Source organism: Canis lupus, chromosome 23 (genome assembly GCF_048164855.1).
Source record: "Canis lupus baileyi chromosome 23, mCanLup2.hap1, whole genome shotgun sequence".
NCBI lineage: Eukaryota > Metazoa > Chordata > Mammalia > Carnivora > Canidae > Canis > Canis lupus.
This window is the reverse complement of record NC_132860.1, coordinates 41,921,927-41,948,296: the sequence shown is the minus strand read 5'-3', so window position 1 is coordinate 41,948,296 and position 26,370 is coordinate 41,921,927. Positions and strand designations below refer to the sequence as shown.

Genomic DNA, 26,370 nt, shown 5'->3' with positions numbered 1-26,370 from the left:
GACGCTCAACCAACCACTGAGCCATACAGGTGCCCCATGGACTTAAAATTTGTCATGCCTGAAAATTATTATTTGTTTCTGGGTTATACATATGGATTTATGTCCAAACTTTTGCACAGGAGCTGTCAGAGCCAAAACTAGACTACAGCAGGAGTGTGTCCATTAATCGGCCAACTCTTGATTTGGGCTCATCATGATTTCTGGGTCCTGGGATTGAGCCCCATGTCAGGTTTGGGCTCAGTGGGGAATCCACTTCAGGATTCTCTCTCTTTCCCTCTGTCCTTACCCCCCCCCCCCAAATAAATAAATAAATCTTAAAAAAAAAAAAAAAAACTAGACTACAGAAGGAATAGGAAATGTGTAAATCCTAAACTTCTTATCAATTCATGCAAGAGAAGAAAACAGTTATAACAATAATAATAATACTTATCACTCCCATAATGCTTATTATACAGCCACACTATAGTACTAAGTACAATTTGACTAAGTTCATACATTAATCTTTTTAATTCCCTCAATAACTCTATAAAACAGGTATCGTATCCCTAATTTACAATGAGAAAACTGAGAAGTGAGGTGTGTGTTGTCACATATCTAGTAAGCCATAGAGCCAGGACTCAAAACTAAGGAACTTGACTTCATAGTCTTTTAACCTTATCTAATATTGCTTCCCAAAACTGGCTATAGCATTATGAAATTTATACTGTGAGGTCTTTTTTTTTAAATACCATGAGATCTCATATTTGGTATTATTTGCAATTAATAAGTTCAAGGATGATAAATGTGGTATCAGACTATCATTTCTGGAGTTTGTGAAGCCTGATTTCACATTTATGAGGGATAATGCCTTCTATTGGCTACAACCATCATCATTCTAGAAAGTAGTGAATTCTCAATCCATAGAAGCGTTGGATCTTAGACTGAAGGGTATAAAGATCCCCTCTTTCTTCTGGTCCAGTTGAGCTTGGGATCTGAGGAGTAAAGGTGGCAGAGTATTCATGGTAGTGACTTGATTTCTGCCATATTTCATCTGAAGATATTTCAGAAGCTAGAAAAGCAGCCAACCTGATGTAGGACTCTGAGATCAGTTTGAGCTCATGGCCTTCAACTGTGGTGACTTTGAGTAGTCCTTTGTCTATATTTCTATTATTTCTAAACCACAAGTAAGTCTTTTCACAAGGTAAAATGTTGTCTTTTCAGTTCTGTGGGAAAACACAGGCATGATTGTTTCCCAGAGCTGCAGTGGGCTAGGAGCCGAGGAGACCAGTGAAAGTCACTGCTGTCCAAATAAAAAGTAGTCTATCCGGAATCACTTGTGGTTATGGCAGAGATAGCCATGCAGGGGCAAGATGAGTTTCTGACCAGAGGATGCTTTGGGATTTGATTAGGATTGTCTTCAGGCAATATTTCAAAAACTCAGAAATTGCTTGGGAGGTATTTGGCAGGGTTAGACTGGAGAAGCTGGTGACAATTTGAGTTACATGTGAATAAGTAAAGAAGCAAAATTACCTTAGAGATAGTTCTAGAGCCTTACAGACACTGGATCTGTGTACAGTTAGACTCTTGGAGAACAGAAATGAATTTAGCTTTCAGGATACAACCTACATGTGATAATGACCCACTCTTCTGTGTATAGTTTATACTCATAATCCTATCCCTCACCCTTCACAAAGCTTATTTAAGCATATCAATATCCATCATTATCCATATCCACTTCTCCCCCTCTGCTGGTTTGGTCATATTTACTACTAGGTGAGGTAACTACTAAAGGCACATATATTTGAACACTGTTTTTATTTCCTTCTTAGAGTCTTCCATCTCACTCTGATGCCAAGGCAAAGGTTAGAACATGTCATCATTCTTAATCATCCTCTTCTGTTTTCTCTACCCTTTTACCATAAGAAAGGATAAGAGCATATGGCTTGGTAAGCTTTGCAGATGGCCCAAGAATCTTCTCTTTGCTCCCTGTGAAGCTCCCTGACATTAAGCATCTTGTTCATTCTGTTTACAGATAACAACCCCAATGCCAATGACTAATCACTCCATAAATTCACTGAAAGAGTAAATGAATGTATGACTTAATGCTCATGACTTATGCTTCTCTCCACACAGCTAGATATGCAGTGCAGCCCTGAGTACTTTCTCTGAGCAGGTCTGTTCAGCATGATATCTGCTTTGACTCTTCTTAATATTTCATCCATATGCTGGATTCCACTACATATTTGTGTCTTGGCAGCAAAAGGAGGTGAAGTAGGAAAGCCACACTGTGTAGCACTCTGTAGGCCTCTAGGCTAAGCTGTTTTGCAGTGAACATCAGTTGTTTGATGTGTTTAGCTGTCCTCTTTTCTTCCCCTTCCTTCTACATACCCCTTTATGTGGGTAAGAGCTCTTTAGCAATTCTATGTGGTTCTAAAGCAATTGTCAAGCCCAGAGATGTGTCTTTCTGAACTGAGTTCACTCAATCTGAACCAATTATATTTTTTTCTGGAAAATTTAATTTTAAATATAGGTATAAAGAGGCAGAACATAGTTTGAACTGAGTTATTTGGTAGTAGTCTCTTAGAGACATAATTCAGAAGCTTGTGCTAATATGATCCTTGGGGTGTCTCCAATTTGTCATTTTCCCAAAGTGTGATGGTCCATCTCTTTATTTTTGAAAGCTATGCAGATGAGTCCCCTTCAGCACCTCCTTAGGTTAATCAGAATAATGTTCTGCTACATGCAACCAAATAACCTTAATTATCAAATTTTTCATCAGACTATCAGAGAGCTCCACTTTTTGGGTTATAAATGTAAGTGTGCCCAACAATAATGAGACACCTTACTTATTCTTTGTGATTATCTAATGCATTCAGCCCTCTATCCCCAGTATCTGGAATAGTGCCTAGTATACAGTGAAAATTCCATACATATTTTATATCAGTGAATGAAAGCATGCATTGTTTTCTTATATTGCTCTGAGAAATCTTTTGGGGTAGTCACTGTTACTTGAAAAGAGTTTTAGGCATTTCTGAGCCTTCCAGCCAAGAACCATTTCAAGTAGTGCCTTCAGATTGCTTCTAAAAATGTCATCTTTCTATTGGGAAGGATGCTAGACCACTATTCAGCTGCCTGGTCTCTCTCTTGTCCCTTAGGGTGCTTCTTAGCACTGATCACAGTACTAGTCACTCAAACTGCAGTGGTATAAGACACTAAGTGAAACAAGGAAGAAACCCTCAGGATGCTTTCTTTCATCAGAAGGAGTAAAGAGGTATACCTGGCACTTAGACTCCTGTGAAGTTTTCTATGGCATATTATTACTTTCTATCTCAATAGGTAATATTGTTAATTATATTTGATCCATGTGAAAAACATTTCCAATGTGCTTCTATGCATGTTCTTGCCAATCTGTCAGTCTGTGACATTCCCTGTCTCCCACCATGATATGTGTACTTGGCTAACTCCTCCTATGTTTGCTCCATTTTTGAGAGTGGAAGATATAATTTTTCTCATGTATACTCACTTCTCACTCCCTGTATTAAATAGGTGGTTTCATCAGATAGTCTTCTCAAGTGCTATTCTTTATCTTTCATGAGATTAAATTACTTCTGTAAATTATTATTCAATATCATGCTTTCCAGTAGACTATATACTTTAGGTAGTCAGGACCTTAAATCTTTGTTCCTTGCTGTGCATAACACAACTTCTTTGTCTTGTGTCTACTTTTGTATTTTAACTGACGAACAGAATTGACCAGGAGAACTTTTGCTGACTATTAAGTACTCAATAACTACTTATTAATTTCGTAGCATATGGAAAAGGACTCTATCCAATATATCTAGGAGGGTATATGTGCAAGCCAATTGATATAATTATTCTTTATTGACTATTATCATTGAAAATTCTTAAAATGCCACTCGATATTGTAAATATTTTTTAAATAAATAAAACCTGACCTATTTATTTTTAAAAATGAATGAAACATTGATAACTTAAGCCTCTCCTGCACAAAGTAAAATGCTATTTAAATGCATCCATGATAAAATGAATTTCAATATGGCTTTGAGCACTGTACCTACCATGTCCGCTTTCTAAGTAGTTCCACCAGTATAATTTCGTTGCTTTTTATGCATCAAATAATAAAGAGAATTGACTAGATAGAAGTTACAGAAGGATGTAGAAGTACCACATCCACCTGGAGCAGAGCTCTTGAGAAAGGCTGGCAAGAATCCCGAATAGTAACTATATACATCTCTTTCCCTTCTCTTCACCACACAGATGCACAGACATACACACACACGACCCCCAAGAGGTTCCAGAATTCTAAATATGGACTAGGTCTTTTTTTTGTTCTAAAAAATTGTTCAAAATCCTCTACTGTATTCTGCATACTGCTTTTACTTTGTGGGTAATGACTGCTTAGAACAAAGACTTTTGTAAGGAAAAAAGACTGGGATAGTCATTTGGATGGCATCAGATTGTGTGCTAAAATGGACATGCTTTATATTTTGCTTAGGGACACCTAATTGGTCAGGCAGTAACAGACACTGACCCCTTAAAAGCAAAACAAGGTAGTTCTTTCTGAACCAAGACATCAACAGATCTCAAATGCACTGAATAGAACAAGTGGTAAGCAACATCATACAAGCATATATAGCACGGGCCTTCATAAATAAGATCATAGCATGATGTATTACAATTTAAAATATTAAACTATATATTTTAAATCCTCATGTCCATAAACTTAGATCTACCTAATGTTTGCTAGGTGGGTTTTTTAATGTTAGTGATATTTTATTTCTTTTTTCATATTGTAATTTTATATATACAAACATAAAATTTACTATTTCTAACCATTTTTAAGTGTAGAGTTCTATAGCATCAAGAACATTCACATTGTTGTACAGTCACCACCACCATTCATATCTATAACTTTCCTCTTCTCACACTGAAACTGTATCCATTAAACACTAATTTTCCATTTCTCCCCGCCCACCATCCCCAGCAACCACCATTCTACTCTATATATCCATGAATTTGACTGCTCTAGGTACCTCATGTAAGTGGACTCATAAAATATTTGTCCTTTTGTGACTGGCTGTACAAATATCTTTTGATCCCGGTTTTCATTTCTTTTGTATGTATACTACCCAGAAGTGTAATCGCTAGGTTCTATGGTAATTCCATTTTTAATTTTTTTGAGAAAACATCATACTATTTTTATAGCAATGGCACCATTTTCCATTACCATCAGCAATGCATAAAGGTTCTAATTTGCCCACATTTTCACCAACATTTATTATTTTCTGCATCTTTTTTTTTTTTTTTTTTTTTGTAAAAATACCCACCCTAATAGGTGCTAAGTGACATCTCTTAAAGCTAGCTTAAGGGACTCCTGAGTGGCTCAAGGATTCAGCATCTGCCTTGGCCTCAGGGTGAGATCCTGAAGTCCCAAGATTGAGTCCTGGGATTGAGTCCTGGGATGGTGTCCTGTATTGGGATCCCTGCATGGAGCCTGCTTCTCCTCCCTCTGCCTGTGTCTCTCGTGAATAAATAAATAAAATCTTTTTCAAAATAATAAAAATAAAACAAAACCTCCTTTATTTTTTTATTTTTATTTTTTTACAAAACATCCTTTAACATGTATTTGCCAGGCATGTAAGAAAACTGTGATTTGCCAGCCAAGATTTGAGACATCTGTTTAAGAAAATATGCCTTTTGTGCTTGCCCCAGTTTTGCATAGTTTCCCTCTACCTATCCAATTTCTTGACTCCGTGACTTTTAGACTCACATCTAAATCCTCCAGATATAGATTGTATTCAATTTCAGTGTGCAGTTTTTCAATTTGGGAACCTACCCTTAGCATTCTTTCCTATAATCTGACTTTGTCTGTCTCTCTGACTCCAGCAATTTTTGTGGCTCAACTGTGAATTCACTACTCTTGTGTAGTTCAGTAACCCTGCCTATAAAAGAAAGACATAGACAATAACCACCACCTATGGGATGTCACCAAGCCTGAGATTTTTGCCTATCACCCTTGCTTTCTGACTTGTAGGATGATTGTGACTCTAAAAATAAATACAGCTTTTGTTATGTGCAACATAGAACATCTCGTCAGAAGTACATCTCATCGGAGCAATTTCTCATATATTAGATTGTTCATCTAGTTTTGCACACTTTTGGCGCATGAATCTACATATGCCAATAGACATATTCCATCTATCTAGTACAGATATCTGACTATAACAGGATCTCAGAAATATATGAACATGGACTTAAGGACTAATTGAAGATGTCTGTTCTCTGCAAATTGATGATTATATCTAGTTTTCTATATAATTAACTTATACAAAATTATACAAGGCAATAATATATGTATAAAAGGAATTTCTCTTCTTCCTCCAATAAATCTATGAAACTGTTAGAATAAAAGAATGTTTGCATTTTATTTGGTCCAGTTTTACCTTCTCTTTATATTACCCACTGTTATTGACTATATTCTTTGTGTTTCATGAGTTTTTGGTATATCTGTTCTACCAAAATTCTGTGTTAGATATGCCTCTCATAATGGTGCCTACGCTATTTTTTTTAATTCACTATTTGCAGTTGCTTAATTTTTCTATTTTTAATTTAGAGCTTTTATCAGATATATTTGATCCTGCCAATATACTGCACAAAATGCTGTCACTAGTTACTTGTTATATGTTCCTGGAAATGGCCTTACTGCCCATTGAAAGTTGGTCAGCTTGTCTTCCTGTTGAGTACTCTGGGCAGCTGCTTCTCTCTTCTATCTCTGCTTTAAATTTGCAGAACAGGGAGCAATATTTTTATGTGGCAGGAAGAACACTCTCTGCCCTTCCAAGCTCTAGCTGGACTAAAAATTAAATGGACATCAAACAGATTACCAGGAGAAAAATCAAATTTCACAAGTAAAGAGAATCCACAGAGACATAAAATTCCAAAGACAGGCAAAACAAGGTATATATATGTCATACCGAACTAAGAGGAGGGTAGTATAATCCAACTAACATGACTGTTCCTCCATGAGTTAGAGAGACTGACTACATCAGGTGGAGTTGTCACATAAAAGAAACTTTATTTACAGCAAATAAAGAGATCACGGGAAATAACTGCCAAAGCTGTGGCTCCTGGACAAGGGTGAGTGGTTTCTTTCTTTCTTTTTTTTTTTTTTTTCTTTTTTAAGATTTTATTTATTTATTCATGAGCAACACAGAGGCAGACACAGGCAGAGGGAGAAGCAGGCTCTGTGAGAGGAGCTTGATGTAGGACTTGATCCCAGATCCTGGGATCATGCCCTGAGCCAAAGGCAGATGCTCAACCACTGAGCTACCCAGGCAGCCCAAGTGAGTTTCTATTATTTAGGATTAGGATAAATATTCAGAAAGGACAACCTTGTCACTGCACATAAAGGCCATAAAGGCGGGCATCAGTTTGCACAGGAATACTTTAAAAACATGCATCCTGTGTTATGTTGATGAAGCCTGTGTTCCTCCTAGGGCGGAGCCTTTAACATTCTAATGAAGCAGAGGTAACTCTCTGCAAGAAGAGACTAAGAGCATGCTCCAAGGGCCGATATAAATTGGAATGGGGTCTTGGCTGGTTATCTCAGGTAAGGAAAGAGCACTTTTGCACCAGCACTGGGAGTTTTTACCATTGATTTATTGTCTTTGACACAGTGAGACTATTTCCTGACTTGGGAGAGACTGTTAGTTTTTGCATTCCCTTTGTTCCCTTAAAATCCTTAACTACTGAGTTTTTTGCATTTCTTTATAATCCCACATCTCTTAGGAAGTTCTGCAATAAGTATAGCCTGTAAGGCTAAGATCAGGAAAAATAGCTGGGGGTTAAAATACTTCCCCTGACTCAACTCTGCTTACAGTATGGGTCTGAGGACTTAAGGGGAAAAATGCAATTCACAGGAAAATGAAAAAGAGTCAGTGTTTGGTAAGCAAATGTTTTCTGGGCCATACGGAAACAATGGTGTAGGGAGGGCAATTTTGACAAACAGACTCTGCTAAATTCCTCCCGATGTCCCCTAGTTCATATTAAAATATAGTTACCTATGGAAATAGCTCTCTTCCGGAGTGGGTTCTCTACCTAAATTCTTTTAGGCCTGTCAGTGAGAGAGAGGAGTGGTCAAAATTTCTTCCAGAGTCTTTCAGGCCTGGATTGTTTTCAGCTCAAGCATAATCTGCAAGCCCAAGTGGCCAAGGGGTCTTGAGGCAACCTGTTCTTGGTCCCTATGTGGAGGCCGAGAAAATTAAAGCCATTCCGCTTTAAGTTCAGCGTTTGCATAAGTACAGCCATCTCAGGCCCCTGTAATAAGAGCTGAAATTTACAGGGATCCCTGGGTGGCGCAGCGGTTTGGCGCCTGCCTTTGGCCCGGGGCGCTATCCTGGAGACCTGGGATCGAATCCCACGTCGGGCTCCCGGTGCATGGAGCCTGCTTCTCCCTGTGCCTGTGTCTCTGCCTCTCTGTCTCTCTCTGTGTGACTATCATGAATAAATAAATAAAATCTTAAAAAAAAAAAAAAAAAAGAGCTGAAGTTTACATTACTTCAGTTACAGGAAAAAGAAAAAAGTTTACAGCTTAACGCCCTAGAAAGCCCCATATTAGAATGAGAACAGAGCTCAATGCCCTTGAAAGCCTCATATCAGAATGTAAACAGAGCTTGAGAAATTCCTCCAGCCCTTCCCCTAGACCAGCCCATAAAACTAAGCTGAAACCCACTTCAAGTCCCTGCTCCACTGTGTCGGGTACACTTGGACCCAAGCTCGAGCTTGTAAATAAACCCTCCTGTGTTTGCATCGGTGTCGGCTCCTTGGTGGTTTCTCGGATATGTATCTTGGGCACAACACCTACACTCCTTTTTCAATGGTCTGAGTTGAGAATTAATTCTTCTAAAAAATTAAATTACATGGATATTATAACATTTCCATATATGGATTTTTATTATTTAGCTCTTTAACTTCTAAATAGCACAAGGCTTTGCACGCAATCGTGAAAGGACTAATGATTACAAATTCATGTATTTCAGATAAAGTCACATATCTCAAAACCACCTTTGGTCGGTAAATCAATTAATTGTATTTATAATAAAATGGAAATGCATTTGAAATTCGTTTGAAATTATAGTTGTTATCAATAGTCTATTTTCTGTCAAGTTGCAGCCACTCCTCCCTCCAGAACTTCCTGAGGTCTTGGTACTGGTACCCTCTTATTTCTTTCTAGGTTATCAAGCTCCTATTTATCTCTGCCTACCCCTTTTGTAACCGGGGCCCAAGGGAACAAGAGCATCTGGCCAAGTTTGGCCACTCTCTGCGATATATATCATCCAAAGAGAAAGAAAATACTGGTGATGAAGCAAAAAGGAATTTATTTGCAATGAGGTCAACACTGGGACTAACATCTCAAAGACTGTCTCCAAAATGATGAGACTACTTCTGGATTTAGATAAGGGGAATGTGGGGCCAAGATAGGTGGGTACATGCAGGTCAGGTCCATCGTTGTCTTGAGGTCAATCACAGGGGTTCTTGCTGGTGCCAGCATAGTACCTGTAGCTTGAAGGTTTAGTTTGGGTTCTCTTATGGGATGGTTGGCCCACCAGGTCTTTTACCTGCTGAAAAGAATATAATCGCATACACAGTACAGACTGAAGTCAAAATGGAGGTAGTTGAGATGTTCTACTACTTTTTCATGCAGTGACTCAGTTTTATCTGCCTTTCAAGCCTTATCTGTTATACCCATCTCTTTGCCAAAAAAGGAAAAAATAAAGTTTTAGCATGTTATTTTCCATTTGCGTAGACAGATCACTCCAGCTAATGACATTAATATTTTTGTTCAGTGTTGAACATAGACAAGCTTCCATTTTTGAGTGATACTTTGTAATTCAAAATCATTTTACCTACAAAACTTTGCCTCCTTTCTAAACAACAATATAGAAACTTTTAATTCAATTTTGGATATAACAAACAGAAAGTGCTTATGTTCACTGTGGAGGCCAAGAAAATTAAGGCCATTCCACCTTAGGTTCAGCGTTAGCACAAGTACAGTCTCAGGCCCCTGTGAATAAGAGCTGAAATTTACATTACTTCAGTTACAGGGGGAAAAAAAAAGTTTACAGCTTAACACCCTAGGAAGCCCCATATCAGAATGAGAACAGAGCTCAATGCCCTTGAAGGCCCCATATCAAAATGTAAACAGAACTTGAGGAATTGCTCCACCCCTTCTGGAGGTCCCCTAGACCAGCCCTTAATACTAAGCTGGAACCCACCTCGGGGTCCAAGTGTGTCGGGTACACTTGGACCCAAGCTCCAGCTTGTAAATAAACCCTCATGTGTTTGCATCGGTGTCGGCTCCTCTGTGGTTTCTCGGATATGTAATCTTGGGCACAACATTCACGTCGCCTGTAATTGCCTAATTACTTTTAATCATATGTATTTCTCTATAAAAATATCATGATAGATCACTGTTTCCAGATATTTCTACTAAGGATTAATTGCCTTTAAAATAAAGTACAAATAGTGTAACAATGAGCATGCGTAAAAATGGATTCAGGACACTTTTTAGGTTGGCTTGGGAGATAATGAGTAGTTCTGTGTCCTTTGACTCCATAACCTTGATTGACTGCTATTTTTCATGCATCAAAACCTATCAAAATAATTTATGCATTTGTTCTTAGAGATGGTATTTTACTCATTAAGAGAACGATGATAGCGAATGATACAAAACACATATTCAGGAAGTTTGTCAAAACATTGTTTAGTGACCATATGTGCTTACCTTTTTATCCTCCCCCAAGCAGATTTGAAATTACAGGAGGCAATAAAGAAATTGTTAACTTACAAAAACAAAGAGAATGGAAAGATGATGCTAGAGAATGAAAGAGTAAGATCTGGAATCATGAAATGGGAGCCAGCATAGGAGAGTAACAGCAACTTTCCAGGATATCATGTGTCCTCTGGACATTTAGAGCCATCTTTTCAAACTTGCTGCTAGAGGACAGCTAACTACAGGAAGGAGAGGGGGGCAAAAGTTGGTTGGAGAATGAAACTTTTAAAAACTGTGGGTTTAGATATTGAAAAGAAAGCATTGTTAACTGTTGAAAAATATTTTGAAGTATATTGAGGGGAGTTTTAGCTGATATGTACAAAAATTAAACGAAATAAATAATTGCAGAATAAACTAAATAATTCAAGAAAGAAATCATTCAATAGTTATAAATAGATGAACAATTATAATACCCTAAGTCCTAACTATCACTTTATTAAATAAAACTTTAAAAAGAATAGTAGGAAGGTATGAGTAGCAGAAGTATAGATGGCTTATGTAAGCAAGAAAGAGAGCCTCTCAGCATTTTAAAAAGATAATAGACAATAGAATCTATCTATAGTAAGTAATTCAAGAAGTAGCAATACACATATTTTGGGAGATGAAAAGAGTAGGCAAGAGACCATTGTTTTTTTCTTAGAAGCTTTTTAAATTATTTGATTTATTTAAATATGTATATATATTATTAATAAAAAGACAAAAACAATGAAGGAAATAATTGAAGAATTTTGGTCAATTACATTTCAAATAAATTTGAAGAAAAAGATGTTTCTTGTGATGGCACATGCCAGGATTACAGACTTTTAAGTCAATTTTCTAATGATTTTTTTATACTTCCAATAACTTGTACTCTCTAATCAGGAAGTACGAAGTTATGTAAAAATAAGGCTTATTGTTGTATATAAATTGAAGCTAGGGACCAATATGTTAGTTCCTTATTCATAATTAAAAGCTTTAAAACTCCATTTAGAATTTTTAGAATTTTTTAAATATGAGGAAAAATATGTAATATTTCAAAAATCTGTTTTCCTGGAGTATAAATTATACTTAGCCAAATGCACAGACCATAATTGACATTTGATAAGTTTTAAAAATACATACATTCATATCAAGTTATAGAACATTTAAATCACAAGAGAAACATCCTTTGTGTCCCTGCCAAGTCAATCATACACCCTTTCAGGGACAAACACCATTAAGATATCTTCACCATGGTTTAATTTTATCTGTTCTAGAATTTTAGAAGGATGAAATCATAATTTATGTACTCTTTTGTATATGAATTATTTTGCTCATTATAATTTGACATAGTCACCTATATTATTATACATAATGGTAGTTCATATCTTTTTGTTGATGAATTCTACTTTTTTGTATGACACCTCAATCTTATCCATTCTCTGTTGGCATTTGGAATATTTCCAGTTTCTGACTTCTGGAATAAAATTTCTATGAAAATTTGTGTCCATTTTTTTTTAAGACATACATTTTCATTTGTTAAAAGAAAATACACATGGAGGGGTGCCTGGGTGGCTCAGTTGGTTAAGTGTCGGCATTCAGCTCAGGTCACTATCTCTGGGTCCTGGGATTGAGCCCTGCATCAGGCTTCCTGCTGAGCAGGGAATCTGCTTCATTCTCTCTCTCTCTCTCTCTCTCTCTTTCACTCTGCCTCTCTCTGTGGCTTATTCTCTCCCTCAAATAAATAAATAAAAATTTTAAGGAAAAAAAAGAAAATACACATGAAAAGAATTCCTGGATTGAGAGATAGATATATGTATGACTTTATAAGAAACTTCCAATGTTTTTCCAAATTGGTTTACTTTTGGTTTACTCCTACCCACCAGTATATAAGAATCTCAGTTTTAGGGGTACCTGGGTGGCTTGGTTGGTTCAGCAACTAATTCTTGATTTCAGCTCAGGTCATGATCTTGGTGTTGTGAGATCAAGCCCTACCATGGACTCTGTGCTCAGTGTGGAGTCTGCTTAAGATTCTCTTTATCCCTCTCCTTTGGTTCCTTCTCTCTCTCTCTCTCTCTCTCTCTCTCTCCCCAAAATAAGTAAATCTTAAAAAAAAAAAAAAAAAAAAAAACTCAGTTGTATCAAATATGTCCTTGTAATATTTGGTGATGTCAGGGTTTAGTTTTATTTTATCTTAGCAATAAATGTATGGTATCTCATTGATTTAATTTGTATCTCTTCAATTACTATTGAACACTTTTTCATGGCTTTATTGCCATTCATATAAAGTACATTGTGAGGTATCTGGTCAAACATTTACCCATTTTTTAAAATAGTTTTTATTTTTGACATGTAAGAGGGTTTTTCTTTTTTCTCAGCCCTAGTCCAGTGTCATATATATTGAGAACATTTCTTTCAATCTGTGGTTTGCCTATTCATCTTTTAAACATGTCTTTTATGACAGTGTTTATTTCTATGATGTCTAATATATTATTTTTTATGGTTAGTGCTTTCTTTGTTCTGTTTAATAAATATTTGCCTACTGCAAAACCCAAAAGATAATATCCTATGATTTCTTCTAGACACTTCATAATTTTAGCCTTCTAGGCTTATGTCTATGACCCACCTCATATTAATATTTATAAAACATGTGTGATAGCAGTTGAGGTTATTAAATATATGTCATTCTAGAGCATTTTATAAAATCATTGTGAAAAATTATTTAAATTCATCTCTAAGAATTCTGTCTTTTGCTCCTATTTTAACTGTATAATTTGTATTGCTTTATAGAAATATATTGAGATATAAAAACTATATATTTAATATGTAAAATCTGATAAGTTTTGATACATATACTCACCTTTGAAAATATTACCACAATCAAGTTAATTAATGTGTCTTTAAGACTCACTTTCCTCACATATTTGGAGTCCTTTTCTTTTTGCCCACTTAATGCCACCACAGTGCCTCCTGATAACTGTTGATCTTTCACTATAGATTAATTTGATAATTTTTAGAAATTGTTATACACGTATTCATCAATGTGTATTCCACTCAGCACAATTATTTTGAGATTCATGTATTTTGTTATTCATATCAGCAGTTTTCTTTTCTTTTTTTATGGATTTTTAAAAAATATCTTATTTATTTATTCGTGAGAGAGAGAGAGAGAGAGAGGCACAGACACAGGGAGAAGCAAGCTCCACCCAGGGAGCCTGACGTGGGACTTGATCCTTGGTCTCCACGATCACACCCTGGGCTGAAGGCAGGGCTAAACCGCTGAGCCACAAGGGCTGCCCAGTAGTTTACCTTTCTTGCTGACAATTCCATTGTATGAATGTGCCATAGTTTATCAACTCACCAACTGATAGACATTTGCAGTGTTTATAATGTTTGACTGTAATAAGTAAACCTGCAATGTACACTATTATACAAGTCATTGCTTAGACATATGCTTTCATTTTTCTTGTGAAATGAGTTGGATTGCTGGGCTGGGTCATATAGTAGATGTATGTTTAATTTTTAAAGAAACTTCTAAACAGTTTTTGAAAGTTTTAATACCATTTTACATTCTTACTAGCACTGTGTGAGAAGTTTGAAATTATTGAATTATTCTTCATTTTCAGTGTTTTCTTGGTAATTATAGTCCTTTGCATTTTCATATTAAAAACACCTATACTAAATAAAACAAACAAACAATAAATAAGTAAATAAAAATAAAAACACCTATACTTGGATTTTCATTGGCATTACTTTGCATCTATTGATCAGTTTGGAAAGAATTGACATCTCTAAATATTGAGTCTTCTGACCCCTAAACTTGGTGTATCTCTACATTTACTTAGGTTTTCTTTAATATCACTTAAAAATGACTTATTTCACTCAGCCTACAGGTCATGTGTCTCTTGACAGGTATGTACCTAAGAATCTCCTATTTTTCATGTTATTGTAAATAGTACTGATTTTTTTATTTCAATTACTAATTGTTAAGTGCTACAACATGTAAAAAAATCTTTGAATTTATATAATAAGCTTGCATTAAGAAATCTAACTAAATTCACTTATCTATTTCATTTCCGAATGGTTTTCTGCATAGATAAAAATGGCATATTCTAATAAAAATAGTTTTTTTTTTCCTTTTCAACCTACGTGCTTTTATTCCACTTGCTTGCCTTATTACACTGATAAAAACTTCTAAGACACTGAAAGTGGATATCTTTGTAATCTTCTTGATCTTTGGAGGAAACAAGCTGTCAGCTGTAAATTTTTCATGGATTTCCTTTACTAAGTTCAGTACATTTCTTAACCTTTCTAGTTTGTTGTATTTTTATCAGAATTAGATGTTGGAATTTTTTCGAATGTTTTTTTCTTACGTAGGAGATAATCATTTTTTCACTCAAGAATATGTGAATTATATTGATTGGTTTTCATATGTTCTTACATTCTTATGGAAAATATCATTTCATCATGGTGTAGTTATTGTTTACATATTGAATTTGATTTACTAAATATGTTAAGAATTTTTGTATCTATATTCATGATTTAGTTTCTTTTCTTAGTTTTCAATATTGAAATGCTGGCTGTATAGAATCAACAGGAAATATTACCTTATCTTTAATTTTCTAGTAGAATTTTCAGAGAAGTTTTAAATATTTGGTGGAAATTAATAGTGAAGCCTTCTAGAACTTTAATTGCTTTAGTAATTATAGGGTTGTTAAGATTATCTATTTTTTCTCCAGGGATTTTATTTATATCTCTCAAGGGATTTGTCTATTTTATCTAGATTGCTAAAATTATTGGCAAAAACTTGCCATACTATTCCTTATGATATATGTATAACATATATAATACATATATATTTTAATATATGCTTGGTGTTATGATGCTACCCCAGTAATTCCTGATATTAGTAACTTATAACTTTTCTTTTTCTCTTATGATCATCGTTCTAAGAGATTTATTAGTTTTATTGATCATCTTAAAGAATACCTTATCATTTCATTTATTTACTCTATTTTCCTGTTTTGTTTTGTTTTGTTTTCCTGGTCTTATTTCTCTTATTTCTCTTCTTTTACTTAATCTAGATAATGTTAGATTTTGTGAAATATGTTTTCTGCATTAACTTAAATTTTCTTAATGTGTTTCTCTCCTTTATTCTGTTGAAAAGATTAGTTAAATTAATATTTGAATGTTGAATAAAATTTGCAGTTCTGGGATATGTCCCACTTGTTATACTCAAAAAGTTAATATTTTAAAATGATTTTTGTGTTTATATTCAATGTGTTATATATAATGGCCTCTATTTTTCTCCTCTTATAATATTTTTGTCAGATTTTAGTATTAGGGTATCACTGGTATCGTAAAATCAGCTTCTATACTATTATTTAAGTATTTTGTAAGACTGATAGTATTTATTCCTTAGGGGTTTTATTGAATTTACCAGTGAAGCAATCTAGCTTTGATTTTTTTTTTTTTTTAATGAATGTGGAAAGGCTTTTTATAATGAATTTACTTTCCTTAGTAGATTTTTGGTTATTTAGTTCTATTGACTCCTCTTGAGTCTGTTTTGCTAATATATGTCTTTTAAGGAATATATCCATTTAATTAAATTGTCAAAAACTTTTGGCAGAAATTTGTTCATATTATTTCTTCATTATTCAGTTGATACCTGTATGATTTCTAGTGATGTACCCTTTTTTAATATTTGCTGAGAGTTATCCTTTCATTTTTTCCTGATTTGTAACTTAGAATGTTCATTCCCTTCCCCTCTGTTTCTCTCCTTTTTATCAATCAGAAAATTTATCAGTATTGTTGATCTTTAAAAAACAGCTTTTTTTTTTTAATGTTTTACTTTGCTTACTCATTCTAGGTGCTTTGGGTTAATGTGTTCATTTCTAACTTTTACAGATGGAAGTGTAACTGCAATTTTCAAACTTCCCTCTTTTCTAATATAAGCATTTAAGACTTTGGATTGACCTGTGAGCACTGTTTAAGTGTATTTTAATTTTATGATATGTTGTCTTTAAAGTATCACTCTATTTAAAATATTTTCTAACTACATCTGTCATTCCTTCATTGGCTCATGGATTGTTCAAAAATATGTTGCTTAATTTCAAATATGTGGTGATTTTTCTACATCATGTTTTTGTCATTGTCTACTGTTATGGTCAGAAAATATGCTAGTATGAATTCAATCCTTTAAAGTATACTGATTTATTTTATAGCCCAGTATAGTTTGTTTTGGTGAGTTATCCATTTGTGCTCAAAAGTAATGTGTATTTTTCAGTTTTTATCTTGTAAGTTAAAAGTTTATCTTGATTAGATTGTGTTTTGTTTAAATCTTCTGTATTCTTACTACTTTTTTACTTACTTGTTTTATCTTTTAATTTATTGAGGGAGGACTATTAAAATTTGCAATTCAGGATCCAATAATTTCTCCTTAGTTTGGTTAGTTTTATTTTTATTCATATAGATGTTCTTTTATTAAGTGCATACTTTTAAAGGATTGTTATGTATTTTTGAGTAATTAACCCTTCATTATAATGCCCTCTTTTTCTCTGGTAATAATTTATGTTTTAAAATCCCTTTTTGAACATAATGTAGCCACTCCAGGTATCTCAGAATAAGAGTTTTTATGATATATTATTTTTATCATTTTTCTTTTCACCTATCTATATCTTGACGAGTAAAATTTGTCAGTTTTAAGAAGTAGTTAGATCTTGCTTCTTATTAACTAATATTAAAATCTGCCTTTTAACTTGTGTGCTTAGTTTATTTTATGCTTTTAATGGGATTACTTTGATATTGTTGAGTGTAAGTTTGTTTTATTGTTTTTACTTATTCTTTATTCCAACTCTTAATTATTTTGTTTTTTTCTACCTTCTTTTTGATTATTCATTTTTAAGACTGTTTTTTTCTAGATCAATTTTTAGGTTCACAGAAAAATTGAGGGGAAGGTACAGAGATTTCCCATATACTCCATGCCCACATGTCTCTATAGCTTCCCCCATTATCAACATCCATCAGAGTAGTACATCTGTAACAACTGATAAAATCTATTGACTCATCATAATTACCTAAAGTCCATAGTTTACATTAGGGCTTATTATTGGAGTTGTAAACTCCATAGGTTTAGACAAATGTATAATGAGATGTACCCATCATTAAAATATCATACAGAACATTTTCAACTGCCCTATTTCATTTTTAGCATTCTATTTTATGTCATTTATTTGCTTTTTCATTTTACTTTCTTATTTTTTAGTGTTTTTCTAAGATTTGCTATATGCATCTAACTTACTAAAATATATCTCGAATGAATATTATATCACTATGTAGAAACTAGAAATTCAAAACAGAGGTCTTCCATTTACTCTGTCCATTCTTTATGCTATATTCTTTATGTATGTAGATGTAAAGTAAAGGCACTTTACTTCTATAGTATTTTACTTCTATAGTAAAAGCACTTTACTTCAATATACATAAAAAATGCCACAGCACATTTTCATTTATTTTTTTTTCCTTTGGTCATTTGTCTTTTATAAAAACAAATAAGAGACAGGAAAAATAATTTTATATTTTCACATATACATTCCAGTCATCACAAGTTATCCATGCACATAGATCTGTGTTTCTTTCTGATAGCAATTAGTTTGATGTTTGATCTGGCAGGACATTTAGTAATAGATCAGCTTGATCTCCCAAGGATTGTTTTCAGGCTTTGTTAAAGCATATGTTGAATAGTACTATTGCTAATATGGACTTTTTGAGCTATCAACTGTCTTTAGTGAAATCCCTTCCTTCTGCTTCTGAGAAGTCTACTGTCTCCAAGGATGGTGTAACCTTCAGAATATATGCTTTTCTCAAAGATTCGTGGTAGCTGTTGTTTGCTGAGCCTTAAACATTTTCATTTAAGTATATGCATTTAATATTCTGACAAAATCTCCATGCAGACTCTGTACTGCTTCTCTGAGCCTCTTCTTCTTTTCTAAAACCCTGCCCCACGAATACTACCTACCTCAGTAGCCCTGAGCTACTTCTCTTCACTGAAATCAGTAGTCTTACTGACACCTGTTTTGGTTCACAGTTTTGTGCTGTAGTTTAGAAAGTGTCCTCAGGCAGAAGGTCAGGTTGAAACTCACTTTGTGTTTCCCTTCTATCAAAAATTATAACTTTCTGCTATTTGTTGTCTAGTGAATGGAAAATTCTTATGAATTTTACTTAATTTTATACTTGTTTAAATCTGGAATAAATCAATACCTGTTACTCTGCCATGGCTAAAACTACCCTACTTTTTCTTAAGAACCTAAACTTTTCAAGAAATAACTAAAGAGCTCCTAAAAATTACACAATTAGTATATATTTAAGTGGAATCCTTCAGAGAAAGCTACCATTAAGATCAAAAGATGTAAGAAAGTGAAGTTATAAAATTATTTTGTCCATTTTTCTACTTTTTAAAAAAAGATTTGTTTATTTATTTGAGAGAGAGAGCATGAGCAGGGAGAGGAGCAGAGAGAGAATCTCAGGCAAACTACCCACCAAGTGTGGAGCCCCGACAAGGAGCTCAGTCTCACAACCCTGAGATCCTGACCTGAGCTGAAATCAAGAGATGGACACTTAATGGACTGAGTCACCCAGGCACCCCTCCCCCCCAACTTGCTACTTTCAATAAAAAGTGTCTCTAACCTGGCATCAACAATATCTTATGGTGTATAGCTTATGGTGATCCTCAGCCATATTTCTCATGGGTTTTCTATCTTCACTTTGCAATGTGACCACTCATCCTTGTTTTCAAGGTTTATTTTATTCTATTCACACTTCCTGTGTGTAATGCAGGGCCCTATTCATCTTGTGTATTATACACTTTGTGTATAATATAACCAATAATTTATATACATATTTGAATAATCTAGGCCAAATGGTCTTGCTAAATTTAAAAGTTTGTAAAATAAGAAGAGAGATAAAATATTTTAAGTCTACTTTACTTCAATTGATTATTTTTAGAGCCTTATCAGCTTTATTACATTCAAATTATAGATTTAATATAGAGTGCTGTAATGGGATAGAACTCATTATGATTTACCTTTAAAAAAAAAAACTTTTCTTGCAGGGGAAGCAGAACAGGTATCCTATGATTCATATGCTAAATTCTGCAGTTGGATATATTTAAACATGAAAGACCCAATGGGACTTGAATGACCTGTAATTATACTTTATTTTAAATAGAGCCACATGACCATTCAGTAGTACAATGAGTAGCTTAAGTCTTAAAGATTTAGGATCTAAAATTTATTAGTATATTTAAAAGTGATCAATTAGTTTTTGTTCTGCTTATAATATTTTAATTCACATAAGCCTGATATATCAGACAGGATACAACTCATTGACTTGTTATAAAAGATGGTAAGTAGAGGATTGCCTTTATTCTATATTTCTCTATCCTTAAACCCTGATGCACATACATTAAAAGAAATTGCCTTCTCTGTAACATGTTTTCCTAGGCTGACTGTAACCCCTCCTTGACATGTATGTCCTTTAACTGGGTTAATATCATCAATGAAATTATAACTCATGAAAATATTCTTGACAGCCTAGTATAAATTTTGTCTCCAATTAGTGTAGATTTATTTCAGTTATTTAGCTCCAAGAAGAATTTTTAAAATCTTTTCTCCATGTTCGTGAAGTTAACCATCTTCTTCAATAATCCCAGAATGCCACCAACTACCCAGATGAAAAACCCTCAATGAAAGAACTTTGCCATAATTAATAAAATGTGGGCCTTTTACATGAAAAGATAGACTAGTGTTCAGTATTATGGCATTACGAGAAGAGAACTTGAATGAAAACTGAATGTAAGACATAGATAATTACTCTGAAGATTTTTGCAAACATTTCAAGGCTCAGAAGATCATAGATACAAGTACCAATAAAAGAATATTCTTCTCACTTACAGATGGTGGAAACCAATGCAGTTTGTGTACTGGATTTTCTTAGTCAGATTCTAGGATACCAAAAAGACTAGTTAGTATCACAACTACAAATAATCATATTTGAATATTAAGAACAGTTCTCAGCCACACCCACGTAAATGTATATACCCTTCAAAATAAGTTAATAAAACGGAAAAAAAGTATTTTAAAGATGAAAATAAAGCACTAAGACACCAAAGGTAAAGATATTAAGACAATTCCTATTCCTATGCATTAAGAGAGGAATTCAGTTTTTGAAACATGAAATAATATGTGTATGCATTTTTTTTGTATTTAAAGGAATATTATAGAAATCCTGACAGAACTGCAGCAAAATAATAGTGTCTTAAAACAAAAAGAGTGTGTGTGTATTTTCACTGTTACATGGCTCACAGATCTGTTGGAGATGAAATAGACTAGAACATGACAAATGCAAACACTAGTTCCAAAAACAGGATGGAAGAGCTTTTGGTCTAATTTATAGATTCAGAGTAAATCTTGGTGTTTTATAGCTTTAATGTAAATCCACAGCACAGAGCAAAAGTATTTATTTTCTACCCTGAACAGAGTACAGTTTGATATAACTTACTTGGTTTTAAGACATAAGGAAATAATGGTTCTGTCACTCTCAGCTTTTAGCTTAAAAGAATGAAAAAAGGGAAAGAAGGGAAAGCTTACACAATCTCTTTGAAAAGCTATCCATATGAAAGCTTTTGTATATTTGAAATTATTTGCTAATGAATTTATTTATAAATGAATCGATTTCAAGGGTAAGATACTATTCAATTCACAAGAGTCATCAGAAAGTTCTCTAAATTCCCTGTACAACATTTAGTCTAATTGCCAGATATACTGAATATCCCCTTCTAAATTTAATTTTTAATTTTAGAATTGTGAGCTCCTGAAATCTTCTAAGTTCATTCATTCATTCAATAGATTAATTGTTGAGCTCTTACGCTGTGCCAGGCAGAGTCCTTGTCTCCAAGGAAACTTCAGTCCAACATGAAACAAGTTGGGTGGTTTTCTAGTCCTCATAAAGCTTTCATGCTACTGGAGAGATTGATATTAACCAAAGAATTTTACAAAACATTTTAAATTTTGGTTTGATACTTTCTGATAAGGGAAAGTCAGTGATTCTATGAGAGTGCCTAATTGGAAATCTGAAATTGCTCTTCTCCATCTTAATAAATATAAAACTCTTTCAAGTTCAGAGAAGTGATCCGAAACCCCTGCTTATTTTATAAGGTGCTTCTGTTTAATTGCATCATTGTCTTGGTTTATTTGCAAGTTCATATTAACTAGCAGAAGTGAACAGCACAGAGAAATCAAACATTCTAAAGTTTAATAGGAGAGTACTTAGGAAGTGTTTCTTGTTTGCTCACTATTTGCTAGGCATCATTCCATGCTCTAAGGATATATAAATACATAAGGTAGTGCCAGGGTCCTTAATAGCCAGTGATTCAGGAGATGGGGGAGGGGTAAATAAGAGATGGAATGGGTGCTTGGTTTCCTTTAACTGCTCCAGAATGAGACTACCTTATATTTCCAGGATGAGTGGAAAGAACCAATAAAGAAAAAGATATTAAAGACTTAGGATAAATATTTATATAGTTAATGGAGTATTTGTGATATCATACAATAAAATGCAGTGCAAAAACAGAGGGATTTTTCCTAAATTCTTATTTCTTCCATGAGTTTCTACAAGAAGCAAACCATCTAACATATTAACAAAAATTAACCCAGGGATAGGGATTCCAAGCAAGTATAAACTTTTTCTATTGTTGTTTATCTCAATTTAAATATTTTTATTCCAAAGTGGCATAGTAGTTACTGCTTCAAAATATGCAACAAATAGTGGTATGCATAATGTAAAATGTGGAAACCCTCCCCCTCCAGGCATACTCTTAGAGTTAACTTAAGCTAATATTTGTTTCCAAACTCCCCTCCCAAACATAAACTTTGAAGTAAAAATAATGTAAGTCAGCATGATTTGTTCCTTGCATCATGAGTTTCAGGAAAATTCTGAGGCTACAGGATAGCAAGACACTGATTATGGATGAGACTTGAGTACCAATCAGGTCAACGGTTTTTCCCATGCAAATGGAATAGAAACCAAAGACAGCTTAAGTTAACGAAAGAGCACTGCATAAATCACTGGGATCCTGAATTCCAGTCCCAGCTCTGCATTGATTTTCTGTATGACCTTCAGTGAGTCACAGATCTCCTTGGTCCCTATTTCCTTTTTTATAAAATGAGTGCGATTTGCTAGGTGATAATTATGGTCACTCAACATTAATGATTGATAGATTTAAAAAATTTTATTCCTTCAAGTTGATAAATTAGGTTATAGCTTTCATAGGTTTGAGGATGATTAGAAATAGTGCTTTCAAAGGCAGTGATCTTAGAATGATAAACAATTTAATGATATTTGCCCTAAAGGATGAGTCATAGGAAATAAACACCACAACCATGTAGAATTTATTTATTTATTTATTTATTTATTTATTTATTTATTTATTTATAATTTTATTCATTTTTTCATGAAAGATACAGAGAGAGAGAGAGAGGCAGAGACAAACGCAGAGGGAGAAGCAGGCTCCACACAGGGAGCCCAATGTGGGACTCGATCCTGGGACTTCAGGATCACACCCTGGGCCAAAGGCAGGTACTAAACTGCTGAGCCACCCAGGGATCCCCACCATGTAGATTTTATTTTATTTTATTTTATTTTTTAAAGATTTTATTTATTTATTCATGATAGTCACACAGAGAGAGACAGAGAGGCAGAGACACAGGCAGAGGGAGAAGCAGGCTCCATGCAGGGAGCCTGATGTGGGATTCGATCCTGGGTCTCCAGGATCATGCCCCGGGCCAAAGGCAGGTGCCAAACCGCTGCGCCACCCAGGGATCCCCATGTAGATTTTAAATTCAATTTCACTAGCATTATAAATGGTGTCTCTATCTAAAACGAAGACTTTGTCATTGGCTCCAAAATATTTAAAGATACATTACCTCAAAAGATTTTTAATATTACAAAGTAATTTGCATAATCCATTTCCATTACTTTTAATTAACTATGCTATAAGAATTCCTCCATCCTTTAATAATGACCAAATATAGGTTGGATTATTTTGAGGCATCTTAAATCACATTTTTGCAAAACACAAACAGCAAAAAGTTACATTAAAATTCTTTAAAGCTTAAACCATATCACTGATCTTTTCTCTTTGTAACCTCCCAACTTATCAGTTTAGACATAGTTCTAGAATAATAATTTATTCAATCATTCATTTAACAAACATTTATAAAGTGCCAATTAAAACATTTAACACTTAGACTCACCTTTCTAATTTGATTGATTTTTATGGAAATACATGTCATAGAGGACTTAAGTTATAAATGGATGCTCTTTCTCTCTTAGCTGATAAGAGGAATTAAAATAATCAATTAGGGAATTATAGCTATTTGGAAAAGTAGATGCAAAAATTACCAAACTATTATTTTTTAAATATGCACACTATTGTAATTAAGTTCATTTGTTTGATACGTACACACTTACTGCCAATTATTATAGACTCATAATTAGCATTTATAATGTCAACTATCTTGTTAAATATGTGCATGTGCTAGATTGTAAAACATCTTTAATGAAATTCAACCAATATTTATTGAGCATTTATCATGTGTCCATTAGTATTCAAAAAGATAGTGATATAAAGACGAAACATGTGTGTGAATATGTATGTATATGTGCTTCAACAAGTTCACAGTCTTTAAATGGGAGAGGCCAACAAAAACATTATGATAACAGGAAATGGATGCTACAAGAAGCTTAAACTCTCTTTGAGAGCATAATAAAAGGAGTAATTAATTCTAATGGAAGGAAATGGCTTTATAGCATTGAGTATCCTTTAGCACCAGATCTTGAGCCATAATTACAACTTCATTGAATACAGGTGATGAGATACAAGAATATTTGTAATTCTCCTTTCCCAAGGAGAATTACATATAATTACTGGGAAGAATGAAGAATATTCTTTATTTAAGAAATTATAAGTAGCCTAATCAGACTCATGCATAGCCAATAATTGGGGTACAATTTTGATGTATCCTGAGTGCCATATCAAGATATTTTGACTATCTTATATTAATTGAAGTGAGTGTTTTCAACACTAGTTGTGATTAAGAATTACTTCCAGAAAAAAAAAAAAAAAAAGAATTACTTCCAGAGCAGCCCTGCTGTCCCTGACCAAGATCAAATGGAAAGGAGTCACCGTAGGTAAACCCATAAAACAAAATACTTTTCAGCTCCATAAGTTATTTTGATGCATATTAAAGTTTGAAAACAATTGTATAAGAGAAAGGGAGTTCTAGGCTTGCAAGTGGGAAATTATATGATATATTCGGGAGAATCATTCTTGCCACTGATTGGAATCGAGAGAGAAAAATTAGGACGTGGTCCATTATCCCTGTGCCGGACCACTGAGTTTTAGAGGGAAACAAAACAGAAGTGTCCTGCTTTTGTGCAGCTTACATCTTTTTTTTTTTTTTTTTAATTTTTTTTTTAAATTTATTTATGATAGTTACAGAGAGAAAGAGAGGCAGAGACACAGGCAGAGGGAGAAGCAGGCTCCATGCACCGGGAGCCCGATGTGGGACTCGATCCCCGGTCTCCAGGATCGCGCCCCGGGCCAAAGGCAGGCGCCAAACCGCTGCGCCACCCAGGGATCCCCTGTGCAGCTTACATCTTAATGGAAGAGTCAATGATAAACTATTTTGTGCCCTATGTGCAAGTAAAGATGAAAGTGCATATTTAAATAAATAAATTTATCTTATGTACTTTAATTTTTTTTTTTTTTTTTGCTTTACCTACAACCAGTGGTTGACAAACTTGGATGTATATCAATAGTAAAAGGGGATCTTATTGAGAATATGGGCATCGGAAGGCACAATGGAGTTTGAGGTCCATGAGTGTGTATTGCTAAAAAGCTTCCCAGGTAGCTTTTCAAGTGGTTTCATAACTAATTTGCAGGATGGTTTTGCTCAAGTGCGAACACAGAACTTTAACTTTCAGATTTGCTAAATAACTTCAGCTTTGCATTTTATGCATTGTAAAAATGACCTGAGATTTAGCTGGAAATTATAATTCAATTTAAAGGTAGCAAAAATTGTGCTGCCACCATATGCCAGGCACTTAAGGTTTGTGGGTGGGTGGACTTGGGCAAAAAAGATGACTTTTGGGGACTACACCTTGATACAGGAAACAGACCTACCCCTGACTATAATACAAAGTAGAGTGAAATAGTACTAAATAGAAGGACCAGTTACATACTGGGAGAAAGAAAAAGGAAGTTGTAATTAATACTTTCTGGTGGAAGCTGACTGGGAGTGTGGATGGCCAATTAGAAGCATCACCTGGAAGGTTGTAGCATAGTAGCTGGGTTTTGCAAGATAAAATGAATTTCAAAAAGAGTTGCAGATGGCATTTCAGTAAACAACAACAACAACAAACTTAGATTAGGAAAAAGTTGCATTTTAATATTGATAATTTTGCTTAGCATTTTCAAGAGGTAATGTTCTCCAAAATTCTTGTCACATTGAAAGACAAGTGTC

General features: G+C 34.2%; 2 long non-coding RNA genes across 4 annotated transcripts in view; one reads left to right on the top strand and one right to left on the bottom strand.

The window, feature by feature from the left end:
- Nucleotides 1-25,592, top strand: part of LOC140615146 (uncharacterized) — a 30,269-nt gene extending 4,677 nt beyond the window's left edge. Inside the window, exon 2 of one of the 2 annotated variants that reach the window (XR_012015832.1) lies at nucleotides 25,341-25,592. This is a non-coding gene — a long non-coding RNA (uncharacterized lncRNA). Of the gene's footprint in view, nucleotides 1-9,232; nucleotides 9,795-25,340 lie in introns of those variants that run through there. The other variant, XR_012015833.1, reaches the window with a different exon arrangement.
- The window catches only part of LOC140615144 (uncharacterized), a 46,390-nt gene continuing 29,380 nt past the window's right edge, over nucleotides 9,361-26,370 (bottom strand). Inside the window, exons 2-4 of one of the 2 annotated variants that reach the window (XR_012015824.1) lie at nucleotides 21,714-21,807; nucleotides 20,740-20,789; nucleotides 9,361-9,620 (exon numbers count right to left, since the gene is read on the bottom strand). This is a non-coding gene — a long non-coding RNA (uncharacterized lncRNA). The remainder of the gene's footprint in view (nucleotides 9,621-20,739; nucleotides 20,790-21,713; nucleotides 21,808-26,370) is intronic. The other variant, XR_012015825.1, reaches the window with a different exon arrangement.